Below are 16,564 nucleotides of genomic sequence, written 5' to 3' on the forward strand. Positions count from 1 at the left end.
TCATCTGCACAGTGAAGATGCTGATGCCCACCTGGCTGATACCTGCCTGGCTGCTTCCTGGACAGATTTCTCAGGATGTGCTGTGTGACAGGCCTTCCACACAGGCCCTCAGGCACCTTTTTTTCTTCCTGAGATGAAAACAACAAAAAAGTTGGTGCATGGTCGCCAGCGATCCCCAAACTATGACCTCTGCCCTCTTTTCCTGCAGACCCCTCAAAAATCACAAAAGGGGCCCTTGCAATAGGGGGTCTCTATGGACTCAAACAAAGGGCTTTCCCTGGGAGGGGCTGCCGGCCTTTGCCTATAACATGCGTGATGTAGTTTTTAAGACTAGCAAAAGCCCAGCCTGGCATTATCTAGCATTGAGGTACAGCGTCTCACGGAAAGTTCTTTTTTATTCCCCAGGCTGTCCCCTTCTCCTCCATTCCCGGATAAGCCTTCACTCACCTCTGCACCTCACCAGCATCCACTCAGAGAGACCCAGCCCCTCAAACCCAGCCAGCAGGGACCACGCTGCACATTAAGTTTGCTCAACTGCTCCAGGTTATTTGAAAACTTATGAAACATTTTCCTTAAAAAAATCAAAGTCCCATTGTGAGAGGGAATCCAGTGCTTTCTTAAAAGTATTAACTCAGCAGCTACAGGAATCTTCCTGACCTAAAGAAAGAGGAAGGAGAAAAAACACAATCACCCCTGGCTTCTGACACGCATACTCCTGGCTGGATTCTAGATTAGAACGAAGGGGACATAGGTCACGGAGCCATTTCTGTGCCTAGACACCACCTTTGATTTTGCAGGGTGGCGCACCAGGGCTTGGCCACAAGGGGGTCGCGATTCAGTGGGTATGAACTCCAGTGGGGGAGTGCAGGGAGAGACAGCAGGCCAGTGGTCCTTCGGGGAAGATGCAGGAGGGGGTTCTTTTTTAATTTTTCTGGTCTGTTCCACATAACTGAATGCCAGGGACCCAACCTGGATGGGTAGGGGGTGCCAGGTGCAGACCTGACTCTGCACTAGGAAGGAATGCTTGTCACCACCGGCAGGTATGTGTGCTTCTCAGCCCGTCCCAGAGGACAATCCCGAACCACTGATCCAAAGCCTTAAAACCCTGCAGAACTTTCGACCCAGGCCCCACTGCTAGGAATGAATAACATAGTAAAGATAGGTGGGACGATTGAGCTACCAGCGTGTTTATGACTACCACGTTTTCAGCAGGTGAAGTGCAAAGTGCCTAATGTTCACAAGAGGGGCTGAGTTGAGCAAAAGCAAATTTCAGTTCAGCCATACCCTAAAATATGAATACAAATATTGCCGTGGCTAATACCATGAAAACTCAGTCTCATCAAACTGTCTAGCAGATTACAAGCACTCTGGACAGTATGTTACTATGCAGAGACATAGGAAAATGTCTACGAAGAAATACACCAAAATGTTAATGACGGTCATCTCTGACTGACTTCTCTTTGTTAATATCTCTGCATGTTCTGATGTTTCCCACAATAAACTGATGTATCTTTTGTTGATTTCAGAGCGTGGCCTTGAGGATGTTCCTTCACCTCTCTGAGCTTCAGGCTCCTCACCTGTACAATGAAGACAGCACCTGCCTCATGGATTTGCTAATATATGCAAAATGCATAGCTTGCTGCCTGGAAGATAATAAGTACCCAAATGTTAGCTGTTTTTATTTTTCGCTCAATTTTCTACATATAAACATGTCATTGTGCTCCGTGCTGGGGATATGGCAGTGACAGCTAAACTCCAGAAGAGAAAGATTAAACCAACACTCACAGACGATTAATCCGCTGCCGTGAGGACCAATGATTTATTCATTACAGTTAGGGATGCTGTGGTGGGGGGCACGTCGAGAGCATTTATCAGGGGAACTTTGTTGAGAGTTTTGATCATTATCTTAAGAGCAACAGGAAGCCTGACATTGAAGGCTTCAAGCAGAGCTGTGAAATCAGAAGTTCATGGTTTAAGAACTCACCATGTCCACACTGTGGACTGAGAGGGGCCCCAGGGAGGTGCCTTCCCAGGAGGCTGCTGTGGGGGTGCGAACCACGGAGGAAGTGCTGCCACGGCAGATGGGGCGAAGTGGACAGACTCCAGCCCCTTCAGGAGGTGCAGTTTGCAAAATCTGGACACAGTGATGCCTCGGAGGGGCTTGTGGCGGGATGGTGGGGTGACCCCAGACCTCTAGTCTGATGTAGTGCGCCGATGGTTCCTGGATACAGAGGACTCAGTGGGGAGCAGGTCTGGGGCGTTGCGGAACGTGTCTAGGGGAGTGTGTCTGGGGACATGCGGGTTTTGGGTTGCCTGGGCGGGGAGGAGGGTGTCCAAGGGGAGACCCTGGAAGCAGAGCAGTCTGCGGTCGCTTTGAACTCGGGATCCGCGAGACCCCAGGGGTTCACCCCCATTGCATCCGGGAGAGACACCGGTTAGGGGATGCAGGACTCCCCAGCGCTGGGAGCGCGAGGCCTATCTAAAGGCCAGACGTTCTCAGAGTCCGAGGCTCGGGTACAGGTGTTGCGCCTCCGACGTGGAGGGGCGCGGGGCTGGGAGCCCACACCAGGTGCGCGGGTGGCCTCGCTGGTACACGAGGCGGCTCGGTCCCAGAGGGTCAGTGGGGGCCGGACCCTCAGCGTTGGTGGCCGCTTTCCTCTAGGGTGGGCGTATGGCCGCCTCCCCCAGGCAGTCCTCCTGCCTTGCCCGCGAGGCCAGCTCAAAAGCCTTTATGCCCGGGCTGCCCGCCAGGGGCGCCCTTCCCAGCCCGCGCTCGCCCACTCTGCCTCGCCCACGCTCGCCCCCACCCCTGCCCCGAGCCCTGCATCCCGGGCAGCCCCCTCTGCAGGTGCTCACTAACATCGTGGAATGAGGGAAACAGAGACCCGGAGAGAGGAGCGCGGGGAGAAGAGAGCCCACGATGTTCCCAGCCCTTCTCCCAGTGAGATCATGAGTCATTTTATGTTCCAGCGTCTATGCTTCAACACCTTCCAGATTTTCCTCCGTGAGCTGGCATCTCTGTTGGAGTCAGAAACCAGCATTTTTCTATCACTGTTTCTGAAGATGTGCTGAATACCAACCAAAGACCAGGGCGCTCCAGGGAGGGGACCGGGCGGGCTCTAGCTTTGCTAGGTGCCAGGGGGTGTTGGTAGGGGCTGTGCCTGCTGCTCCCCCAGCGTGGGGCGGTCCTGGCAGTTTTCTGCTTGCCTCCTGGGCTCCCAGACAGCTTCCTCCAGCCCAGCTTCCCTGGCCCTAGAAGGAGTAAGCAGGCAATCCCTGGGATTTGCTTAAACCACCTACACTCCCAAAAATGTGTGTCCCCCTTTACTGGGAACGTGTTTACAGCTGTGTTATGTGGGGGTGTGTCCCATGCCCAGCGTGGGCCCCTGGTGGTGAGTAGTGTTGGGTACAGCTGGGAGCCTGGACTCCACCTCAGCTCTGTCCCTGGGATGTCCAGGGCCATGCCCGAGCCTCCTTTTCTTTGAATGGGACTCACCAGGTACATCTCCAAAGGAGGTTGTGAGCATTAAGTATCCAGGACTTGCCAGGGTGCTGGCACACAGTAAGCGCTCAATAAGTGCTGGCTACTGTGAGAATAACGTGAAGGGAACTGGATGGGGTGCTGGGCCTTGCTTTCCCCAGTTGCCCATACTCTGGCCCTGTGTGGCTTCCTCCTTTGGCCCGGCCAGCGTGGATGTGGTTGAGGATGACATATGTCTGTGGAAGACCAGCTGACAGGCTCTGGGACAGCCATGACAAGTTAATGAATTCCGCTGTGGTTACTAAGGCACATGTCTGGGCCACGAGGACTTCTGTCTGCCGCACTGACCTTTAAAAGAGCGCCTCTAATACCCACCAATCACTCGTGCTCTGGTTGAACGTTCAGAAGATGAAACCTGTCTGAGCTGAGAGTGATCACTCATCCCTGCCGCCCCGTCACTGTCACTCCTTTCTGAATCATAATAAAACTTTGCAAAACTCTTTGGTTCACTCAGCAGCCTTTGCTGTGAAGACGGGGGCACTTTCTGACATACCTGGCGGTGAGGGCCAGCCCCGTACGCTCCTTCACCCACCCCAGCCCACACCGGGCACCCCTTGTGGGGAGGGGGTTCCAGCCCTGCCTGCGTACATAGCCTTTATTTTAATCCTTTAATAACCTTCTCATTCAACTTTCCATCTATCCATTGAAAAAACATTTATCAAGGATCACCTCAGTTTAAACGTCTTTGGCCACAAGGAACATAAAACCTCCTGTCTCAAGCTAAAACCATAAAAACATGGATCATTTCATCTAACAGGAAGTCTAGAAGTGGAATGAGGTTCAGGGTGTGTGGTAGCTGGGTGTGGTCCTCAAAGACCCTGGTGCCTTCCATCTCTCTGCTCTGTTTTCCTACCTCTCTACCTCAGCACTGGCTTCAAATGCAAAATGGAACCAAGATGGTGGCCAGCACTCCACTGTAGCTGGCCCCGACACCTCTCTCAGTGACTCTTTCTCTTTGGGAGTAACGAATCCTAAATTCAGTCACTCTTATTCTGGCACCTAAGATTGTATGGGTAGCCCCTCTCCAGAGAGTGCCCTAGATGCTACACCCAGGGGCATGACCTTGACCTTCCCATCAATCAGCCAACAGTCAGATTTCATCTAGCTGCCAGCTTTTTTAGTGAAGTTCTTTATTCTGCAAAGATATTTAGTTTTCTTTTTGATTAGCTCTTATTTTAATTCCCTCCTTAGAGGTCTATATTTTGTTTCTTTATCTTAGTGGTAATGACTGTTAGTGTTAGGTGCTTCCAAATAAAGCATAATTGATTTTGTTAATTGATATTTACAATTAGCCAGTTCTGATTCCTTTTTTTTTTTTTTTTTTTTTTTGAGAGGGAGTCTCGCTCTGTTGCCCAGGCTGGAATGTAGTGCCATGATCTTGGCTCACTGCATTTCCTCCTCCTGGGTTCAAGTGATTCTCCTACCTCAGCCTCCCAAGTAGCTGGATCTACCAGCATGCGCCACCATGCTTGGCTAATTTTTGATATTTTTAGTAGATGAAGGGTTTCGCCATGTTGGCCAGGCTGGTCTTGAACTCCTGACCTCAAGTGATTTGCCCGCCTGGGCCTCCCAAAGTGCTGGGATTACAGGCGTGAGCCACCTCGCCCAGCCACCAGTCTGATTCTTAACAAAAGTTCATAATGAATTATCATTTCAGAAATTTAAATCAATTTGTTTTAGAAACTTAAAAACAATGGTTAGGTTTTTTGTTTTTGTTTTTGTTTTTGTTTTGAGACCGAGTCTCACTCTGTTGCCAGGCTGGAGTGCAGTCACATGATCTCGGCTCACTGCAACCTCCGCCTCCTAGATTCAAGCGATTCTCCCACCTCAGCTTCCTGAGTTACTGGGATTACAGGCCCCCGCCACCATGCCCAGCTAATTTTTGTATTTTTAGTAGAGACAGGGTTTCACCATGTTGGCCAGGATGGTCTCGATATCTTGACCTCCCAAAGTGCTGGGATTAACAGGCATGAGCCACCACGCCCAGCCAGGTTTTTTTAAAATAGGAATTTAATATACTTTAAGCAAATCAATACATTAATGAGGGACTATCAGCATTTACAGCACCAGGAAATCTATCTTTTAAAAAGGTTCATTATTATACATGTGTGTAGATAATAGTCACATTGCATGCCATTTTCAGCAATTTAATTCCTGAATTAAATGAAAATCAACACTTTAATACATCCTATTTTATTTAGTCCATGCTTCAATTTTTTTATTTTTGTTTATTTTTAAACTTTTAATAATGCAGACAGCCTTTTTAAAATCAATCTTCAGAAGCTGTAAAGGCCTCTGGTCTCCTTAAGCATTTCATATCCAAATTGATGTACTTTTACAGATATTTTTATGTTCTCTGTAATTGACAATATTTTAATTAAGACTGGAAAGTTATAGTCACAAGACAACCAATAATTCCCCCCAAAAGTCTAAGTCGTTAGTTAGGCAACATAATGAGAACTATCACACATTGGGATTCGTGTGCTCCTGACAATTATCCCTTTTCTGCCTTAAAGTCTTATTTGGATGGGAGAATTATCCAGAGAGGCAAGGGCGCCAAGTGGCCGGCACCACCTCACCACGCAATGTGCTTTTTGCCCAGAAAAAAAGCTGTGACCTTTTCTAAGCATCCACAAGCACGAATTAAGAAACAAAGTTCTTGGCTGAGATCGATTGCCCCAGTATCCGATGGAGCCCAAGGAGCTGGCTACAAGGTCGAGCGATTACAACCTAAAGCCAAAATGACTCACGTAATTGCAGAATCGCTCATTCTAACAGCCTGACTGGAAATTGTCAACACTGTGTCTGGGACTAATGAAGCAAAGGAAATGGAAAAGGTGACATTTTCAAATAATATTATTAGTAAACGAATTGACAACATGTCAGATGACAAAGATGACACCAATCCAAAGTCTTATTAAGTCAAAAGAAGTCTTCATTGCAGATTGATGAATCTATATATTAATACATTACTAATTGGGCTCAGTTAATAGCACTAATTCGAATCCCAAAAGAAAAAGGCTGGGGAGGACAGTGTTTGTTCTTTTGAGTAGTCCCAAAACAAATTACTGGGAATGAACCATTCAAACTGGACAATTAATACTTCAAGACACACAGCTCATGGTGGAGGCCCTGCTGTGTTGCATACAGATGTGGCTGTAATGATGGAAGGAATAACAGCTCTCCACCAAGAGTTTGTTCTAGAAAACCCTGAGATGCCAGTAATGCATGGCATTATTCACAGCCTCTGGTATAGAAAGTTTGCGTGCAGATCTGACATCCACGTTAAATTACATGATCAAATGACTGACTCTAATAAAATCCAAGCTGTGACAGAACCGTCTGTTTCAATGTTATGTGAAAAAAAAAAGTGTCATCAGAATACTGGGCTCGGCTGTTCCATGCCAAAGTGGCTGTCCAAAGAATGAGACTTGTCGAGAGCTTAAGAGCTAAGAGAAGAAATGGGGGTGGAAAAGTGTAAATGATTCTCACTTAGCTTCTCACTCGGCTTCAAAAAATGATGTACTTAACTTGACATTTTTGAGCACCTGAATGAACTTAATTGGAAATTGCAAGGACTGTCAGGCCGAGCTGTCCTTCCACCATTCGGGCTATGAAAAGCCGTTTCAAATGTGCAAGAACCCAGGAAATATTGTACTCACAAGCCCTTCCCAAGAAAGCTACCAGAAGGCTGGTGGTGAGCATTAAATATGTGTAATTGTAGGTCTCAGACTAACAGAAAAACAGAGACCAGAGTAGAAGAATAATAGATAACTATTATATGTTCTGACAAAATAGAAATAATGAACTTAAAATGGGAGGAAAAAAAGAGGGAAAGGGGAAACAGAACAAACTCATGGATTGTCACATAAATAATAGGTGGCAGACAAAGGATGTCACTTCATGCTGACAAACCAAATAGTATTAGTTTGCACTGTGTGAAACTGACAATATCTGACCATCTTTTCCCTACAAAAATGCTAATCCTATATTGCTCAAGCTAATTAAACATTACAAAGGATATTAGAATAAAGACAGTCACTCAATCAAAAACACAAACATGTCTAAATTGCAAAAGAAATGTAAAAACAAAAACACACTACAATGTAGGTAAACCATGAAAATACTATGCTTAGTGAAATAAGTCAGGCATAAAATGACAAATGTCTGATTTCACTTATATAAAGTACTTAGAACAGGCAAATTCATAGAGACAGAAAATAGAATAGAGGTTACTATGAGCTGTGGGGAAAGGGGAGATGGGGAGTTATTGCTTAATGGGTACAGAGTTTCTGTTTGTGGTAATAAACTATTTTGGAAATAATGGTGATAGTTGCAAAACAACCTAAATGTACTTAACACCACTGAATTATACACTTAAAAATGGTTAAAATGATAAATTTTATATTATGTGTGTTTTACCATATGTTTAAAAACTAATGTAATAAACCAAAAACCACTGACTTGTACACTTTAAATGGGTGAATTGTATGGTATGTGAAGTAAATCTCAAAGCTGCTTTTTAAAAACATAACAACACAGAAATAAAGGAAGTTATGCTTTAAAAAAATAAGAACAAGGAAAGCATAAAGGAAGTTATGCTTTAAAAAAATAAGAGCAAGGAAAACAGACAACATGGAGAAAGAAAAAATAAATATTATATACAATAACATAGTAGAATGGAGACCAGCATATCAGTTATAGCAGTAACATGAATAGGTTTAACTCACTTACTAAAAGAAAAAGATTTTCAAATTGGCTTACATAGCAAGCCAACACTCTAAACACAGAGACTTAGAGAGACTGAAAATGAGGAAAATGGCCACAAACAAGCAGGGATTTGACTCTGCTTATTTATGGCCATCATTTTTCAGACAAGGTAGAATTCAGACCAGAAAGCATCAAGCGTGAAAAAGATGTTACATTATTAGGCCAGTGGAAATTGATCAGTTAAGAATACCTGTGTGGCAAGCAGCACAGCAACCACTTTATAAAGCAAAAGCTACAGGAAATATAAGAAGAAATAGACAAAAACATACTACTAATAGGAGACTTATACACTGCTCCTAGTCAAATGAACAACAACAAAAAAGCAAGGTTATGGAGTAACTGAACAGTATAATCAATAAGGAAGATCTTCTGGTTATGTGTAAAATTCATATCACAACAAACAAAGATATACCTTGTTCTCAGATATGCATAGAACATTCACCAAAATAAACACACACACAGATCACAATACTCTTCATAAAGTAGAAATGATACAAATAATCCTTGTTGGTTATAGTACATTAAAACTAGACATTAAAAACTAATTCAAAAAGCAAATTTTTTGCCTGAAAATTTAAAATCTCTCTCAAATAACTGTCAGCTGAAAGTTAAAATACAAATGGAAATTGCAGAGCTTTTTTTAAAAAAATATAATGGCAATGCTACATATCGGCATTTTGGGGATACTGTAAGATGGTTATCAAAGAAAAATTCATAACCTTAAATACTCATATCAGTAACAAAGATAAGTGAACTAACTTTCCAATTCAAAAAAATTAGAAAGTTAACAAAGTAAACCAAAAGAATGTGCAATAGGGAAATAACAGAGATAAAAGTAGCAGGAAGGTAAAATGATACAGCCAATTTGGGAAAACAGTCTGGCAGTTCCTCAAAAAGTTAAACAAAAAAAAAAAAAATTACCATATGACCCAACAATTCTGCTCCTAGGAATATACCCCAAAGAAATGAAAGCATATGTCCACACAGAAACTTGTACATGAATTATTCATGATGCCCAAAAGATAGAAACAACCCAAATGTCCTTCAATGGATGATGGATAAACAAAATGTGGTCTATCCATACAAGGGAACATCACTCAGCCATAAAAAGGAACAAAGTACTGATACCTGCTAAAACTTGGATGTACCTCAAGAATGTTAAGTGAAAGTAGCCAGACACACAAGGTCACATATTGCCTGGTTTCTTTTATGTGATATATGCAGATTAGACAAATCCACGGAAACAGAAAGCAGCTTTTCTAGGAAAGTACAATTTACCGAAATTGATCCCAGTAAAGATAAGAAGTTGAAGCCATCTAGTTCCAGAAAAGAAATAGAGAAAATTGTAAATATATGTAAAAAGAAATAGAATAAAACAGAAGCCAACAAAATTGGTTAACTATAAGAGTAGACACCTTAAATACAAATTTGTAAATGCTCACCTCCACTCATAGTAAGAGAAAGGAAAGAAAATGAGACTTCTCTGTACCTTTTTTAACTATTTTGACTTTTAAATCATGTTAATATATTATACATTTATAAAATAAAATTAAATAAGATTTGGGGGAACACACTGAAATTACATCAACAGAAACAAGTGGAGATAACTGTATATCAGTTTGATATCATAACCGCATAGAAGAAAATGATAATAACTACAAACACTTTTTGAACACATTGATCTGTTTGTGTAGAAGAAGAACTTAAAGAAATCCTGAACTTTATTGAAAAATTTGCTGTTGGTAGTGGATTTGGGGCTGCAGTCCCTAAACTATTTTCTGTTCATTGTAAGATTGAGCAAAAAGTAAATATATGGATGTTATTGAAAAGCAGGGTTCTTTTGGAGAGAAGGGGGATTCAAAAATGAAATGGGAGGAGGGGAAGAACTTCAAGATGTTGGAATGACATTAGAAGTACTGGTATGAAATAATTTTTGAATATTTACTTTTTATCTGTCTCTGCTAAACTGTCCTAGAAGCTGTTTAATAGGCCTGGGGCAAGGGAAGTAAAAAATATTTGTGCCAGAAAGTAAGGAAGCACTCAAAACTGATGGAGACATGTCAAAAGTTTTCAAGAACACTTGAAGAGGCTATCGTCTGAAAAATTTGTAAAAATGTTATCCTCAATGTACTATAATGCATTAAATTTTAAAAAGAAATTCTGAAGGGCAGTGGGATTCTGACTCTAGCCATGACAGAATGACTTGTAGAGCTAATCCTCTTACTGACAACAACTGCAGAAGATAGTTAAAACGGCCGGGCGCGGTGGCTCACGCCTGTAATCCTAGCACTTTGGGAGGCCAAGGTGGGCGGATCACGAGGTCAGGAGATCCAGACCATCCTGGCTAACATGGTGAAACCCCGTCTCTACTAAAAATATAAAAAATTAGCTGGGCATGGTGGCGGGCGCCTGTAGTCCCAGCTACTCGGGAGGCTGAGGCAGGAGAACGGCGTGAACCTGGGAGGCGGAGCTTGCAGTGAGCCGAGTAGAGATCGCGCTGCTGCACTCCAGCCTGGGGGACAGAGCGAGACTCTGTCTCAAAAAAAAAAAAGATACGTAAAACATATAAGACAATTATATGAAGGCATTAGAGACCAGCCAAGGCCAACAGAACTTGAAGGGTTATGAACACTGAGAGAAGGTAAGTACATGACATACATTTCACAAATATCCTCACATTTTCCATAAGGGCATTTTCTACTTCCCAATTCAGAAAAACAAAGTCCAAGAAGAAAGCAGAAGTCTTTGCAAGTTTAGGAGACAGAAGTTGGAGTTTAGAGCTGCCTAACCATCTGAGACTTAGGGGATAAAATTCTGAGGTGGTGGGAACCATGAGGAAGTAAGCATAAAACTCTCTGTACAATTCAAATTAGAGTTTTATAACTAGAGTGTTAAACATAATCACCACAGTAACCACAAATAAAATAGCTAAATAATATACCAAAAAAATGGAAATGAGAAAGAAGTTTAAGTGTGTCGTTACAAGACGAAAAAGAAACGAAGGTAATAAGGGACAAAAGAGCTATGAGGCTTAGAGAAAACAAATAGCAAATAACAAAATGACAGAAATAAGTTCTTCCTTCTTGGAAATTACTTTAAATGTAAATGGATTAAACTCTCCAATCAAAAGTGATTGGCAGAGTGGATTTAAAAAGCATGATCCAACTATATGCTGTCCACAAAAGGCTCACTTTTCATCCAAAGACAGAAATAGGCTGAAAGTGAAGAATGTAAAGATATTCCATGAAAATAATAACCAAAAGAGACCAGTAATAGCTATACTAATATCAGACAAAATAGATTTTAAATCAAAAAAGCTTATAAGAGACAGAAAAAGACATATATTAGTAAACCATTCCATACAGAAAGATGACATAAACAGTTAGAAACATTTTCACAACTGGTATATAAAGCATCAAATATGTAAAGCAAAAACTGACAAAACTGAAGAAAGAAATAGATCTATAATAATAGTTGGACAATTCAATATCCCATTTTTAATAATGGATAGAACAATCAGACGGAAGATAAGTAAGGAAATATAGGACTTGAACAACACAATAAACCAATTAAATCTAATAGACATGTACAGAACACTGTGCCCAATAACAGTATACACATTCTTCTCAAGTGTTCACGAGATATGTTCCAGGATAAAATATATGTTAGACTACAGATTATGCCTTAATTAATTTTAAAAGATAAATATAATACAAAGTATCTTCTCTGACCACAACAGAATGAAGTTAGTAATCAGTCACAAAAGGAAAACTGGAAATTTCAAAAATTTGTGGAAATTAAACAACACACTCTTAAACAGCCAATGGATCAAAGGAAAATAACAAGAGAAGTTAGAAAATACTTAGAGATGAATGAAAACAGAAACAAAACACACCAAAATGTATGTAACACAGCAAAATCAGTCCTAACAGAGAAATTTATACCTATAAATCTTCCTTTAAAAATTAAGAAAGATCTTGTATCAACAACCTAAATTTACAACTTAAGGAACTAGAAAAATGAAAACAAACTAAGCCCAAAGCTAGCAGAATGAGGAAAATAATAAAGATTTAAAATTTTTTAAAGAAAAATAATAAAGAAAATCAACAAAACCAAAAGTTAGCTCCTCAAAAAGATCAACAAAATTGACAATCCTTTAGCTAGACGGACAAAAAAAAAAAGGAGGGAGAGCAAGAGCACTCAAATTATTGAAGTCAGAAATAATTTATAAATTACTGGGAGTATTACTACGAATTCTACAGAAATAAATAGGATTGTAAGAGAGCACTATGAATAATTGTACATCAACAAGTTAGATAACCTAGATGATATAGACAAATGTCTAGAAACCCAAAACCTAACAAGACTAAAATGTGAGAAAATGGAAAATCTGAATAAACGTATAACTGGAAAGGAGATTTAAGCAGTAATTTAAAATCTTCTGACAAAGAAAAACTCTGGACATGATGGCTTCCTAAGTGAATTCTAAAAAACATTTAAAGATGAACAAATACCAATTCTTCTCAAACATTACTAAAAAATTGAAGAGAACACTCCCAAACTTATTCTATGAGGCCATCATATGCCGATATCAAAGCCAGACAAAGATACCACAAGAAAACTACAGACCAAGATTCCTTAGAAAATTATGCAAAATTCCTCAACAAAATACTAGCAAACTGAATTCAGCAACGTATTAAAAGAATTATACAGCATGACCAAGTTGGATTTATTCCTGAAATGCAAAGACATTTCAACGTATAAAAATCAATCAATATAATACACCACACTAACTAAAAGGGGGAAAAAAAGACACGGTCATCCTAACTGATATAGAAAAAGCCTTGTATAAAATTGAACACATTTTCATGTTAAAAACACTCAACAAGTCAGAAATTGAAGGAAATTGCCTTAATGTAATAAAATCCATATATGAAAAACCCACAGTAAATATCAAATTCAGTAGTGAAGGACTGAAAGCTTTTCCTCTAAGATCAGGAGTAAGGTAAGGATGCTACTGTTACCACTTCTATTCAACATAGTACTGGAAGTCCTAACTAGAACAACTGGGCAAGAAAAAAAGGAATCCAAATTGGAAATAAAGAGGCAAAATTATCCCTGTTCACAGATGAATTGTATGCAGAAAACTCTAAAGATTCCGAGAAAAATATCTGTTATAGCACTAATAACAAATTCAGCAAAGTAACAGGATACAAGGTCAAGCAAAAATTAGTGCATTTCTGTACACTGTCATTGAACAATCCAAAAAGGAAATTAAGAAAATAATTTCATTAATGGCATCAAAAAGAGTAAAATTCTTAAGAATTAACTTAACCAAAGGATAAAAGATATGTACAATGAAAACTATAAAATATTGCTGAAAGAAATTAAAGAAGACATAAATAAGTGGAAAAACATCCCATGTTCATGGATTGGAAGGCTTAATGTTGTCAGGATGTCAGTACCACTCAAAATAATCTACAGATTCAAGGCAATCCTGATCAAAATCCCATTAATGTTTTTGCAGAAATAGAAAAAGTCATCCTGCAATTTATGTGGAAGCTCAAGGGATCCCTAATAGCCAAAGCAATCCTGAAAGGAAAAAAAAGAACAACAAAGATGGAGGAATAACACTTCTTGATTTCAAAATTTGATACAAAGCTATAGTAATCAGAACAGAGTGGTACTGACATAAAGACAGACATGTAGACCAATGGAATAGAACAAAGAGTCCAAAAGCTTTGCATATATGGTCAAATTATTTTCTACAAGGATGCCAAGACCACTCAATGGGGTAAAGGCAGTCTTTTCAACAAGTGATGCTAGGAGAACTAGATACACACATGCAAAAGAATGAAGTTGAACCCTTACCTGAAACCACATACAAAAATTAACTCAAAATGGATTAAAGCCCTAAACATAAGACCTAAAATTATGAAACTCCTAGAAAAAACATAGGGCAAAATCTTCATAACATTGGATTTGGCAGTAATTTTTTGGATGTCATACCAAAAGCACAGGCAACAAAAGAAAAAAATAGAAAAAATTGACTTTATGAAAATTGAAAAATTTTATGCATCAAAAGACATAATCAACAGAGTAAAAAGAAAATCTACATTACAGAGAAAATACACAAAACTCTTTAAACTCAACACCAAAAAACAAACAACCTGATTCAAAATTGAGCAAGGATTTGAATAGACATTTCTCTAAGAAGTCTACAAATGGCCAATAAGCACAGGGAAAGATGTTCAGCATCACTAATCATTAGAGAAATGCAAGTCAAACACCTCACACCCATTAGGATGGCTATTAAAAAAAAAAAAAAAACAGAAAATAACAAGTGTTGACAAGGATATAGAGTGATTAGAGCCTTTGTACACTGTTGGTGGGAATGCAAAATTATATAGCCACTGTGGAAAATAATATAGCAGTCCCTCAAAACATTAATAATAGAATTACCATTTGATCCAGCAATTCCACTTCTGGGTATATACCCAAAATAATTGGAAGTAGGTTCTCAAAGAGATATTTTTACAGCCATACAAATAGTACCATTATTCACAATAGCTAAAACATGGTAGCAACTCAAGTGTTCATTGATTAATGAATGAATGAATGAATGAGCAAAATGCATTTTATATATTACTGGAATATTGTTTGACTTTTTAAAGAAAATAAATTCTGACATACGCCACAGCATGGATGAAGCTTGAGTGCATTGTACTAAGTGAAATAAACCAATCACACAAAGCCAGTCACAGACCATACCTTAGGAGTAAGGGGAAATTGAAATAGGCCAAACCTAACAGAGCTTAAAAGTAATGCTCAGCAAGATCAAGGTGGCCTGTTACTCTGCATGCCAGAAGAAAAAGTTAGCTCTCTCAGGAGGAAAATAACATTGTCCATAGTCTCTTCATATTTACACTTATAAGGGCTGACATCCAAACAAAAATTATGAAGCATGCTAAAAAGTGGGGCAGGGTTCTGGGAGGGTAACAAAATGGCTAAAAACCAAGAGATGAAAACAAACAATAGAAACAGACCCACAGGTGATTTAGATAGTTGATCTATCAGTGAAGAAATTTTAAAATAACTATGATTACTATGTTCAAGAAAACAGATAAATTCACTAAGGACTTGGAGTTTATAATCTTAAAATATTCTAATGGGAATTCTAAAAATGAAAAATATTAGAAGAAAAAATTAATAGATGGTAGTAGGAGCAAAAGGAAAGAGAAAATCCAGATTGAATCACAGAAATAAAAAATCTAATGAGATTGGAGACTATTATTCTAAGTGAAGTAACTAAGGAATGGAAAACCAAATATCATAGGTTCTCACTGATATGTGGGAGCTGAGCTATGAGGATGCAAAGGCATAGGAATGATACAATGGACTTTGGGTACGTGGGAGTAAGAGTGGGAGGGGGACAAGGGATAAAAGACTACAAATGTGATACAATATATACTGCTCAGGTGATGGGTGCACCAAAATCTCACAAATTACCACGAAAGAACTTAGTCATGTAACCAAATAAAAACTGTACCTCAATAACTTATGGAAGAATAAAAAATTAAAAAACTAATGGACAGAGTGTCTCATACACACAGAACAGACTGCAGCCTCAAGATATTCATAACCAGAGATGATTGAAACTAACTAGACCAACAACCCAGAACTGACCCAGTTCCTAATCAGTTCCTAATCCTATCTTCTTTGTGGCCTTGTCAAAAATTAGTTGATTGTACATGCTTAGGTTTATTTCTGGGCTCTCTATTCTATTCCATTGGTCTGTATGTGTTTTTTATACCAGTATTATACTGTTTTGATACTATTGCTTTGTAATATAATTTAAAATCAGGAAGTATGATGCCTCTGGCTCTGTTTTTCTTTATATATATATATATATATATATATATATATACACACACACACACACATACACACATATATGAAAAGAATATATATACACACAGTTTTTTAGTTTTAATTGACAAATAATGATGGTGTATATTAATGGAGTACAATGTGATATTTTGTGACACGTATACGTTGTGAAATGATAAAAATCAGGCTAACTAACATATCTAACATCTAACTTTTTTTTTTTTTTTGAGACAGGCTCTCACTCTTTCACCCAGGCTAGAGTGCAGTGGTGCAATCATGGCTTACCGCAGCCTCAACCTCCCAAGCTCAAGCAATACTCCTGCCTTAGCCTCCAGAGTAGCTGGGATTACAATGCCACCATGT

The 16,564-nt window shown here is 39.7% G+C and overlaps 1 long non-coding RNA gene across 2 annotated transcripts in view; it reads right to left on the minus strand.

Moving 5' to 3' along the window:
- The window catches only part of LOC134729001 (uncharacterized), a 143,038-nt gene that overhangs the window by 15,315 nt on the left and 111,159 nt on the right, over positions 1–16,564 (minus strand). For both annotated transcript variants that reach the window (XR_010109837.1, XR_010109836.1), the window contains exons 3-4: positions 448–657; positions 32–128 (exon numbers count right to left, since the gene is read on the minus strand). This is a non-coding gene — a long non-coding RNA (uncharacterized LOC134729001). The remainder of the gene's footprint in view (positions 1–31; positions 129–447; positions 658–16,564) is intronic.

The sequence above is a fragment of the Pan paniscus genome, chromosome 15, assembly GCF_029289425.2.
Source record: "Pan paniscus chromosome 15, NHGRI_mPanPan1-v2.0_pri, whole genome shotgun sequence".
Classification (NCBI taxonomy): Eukaryota; Metazoa; Chordata; class Mammalia; order Primates; family Hominidae; genus Pan; species Pan paniscus.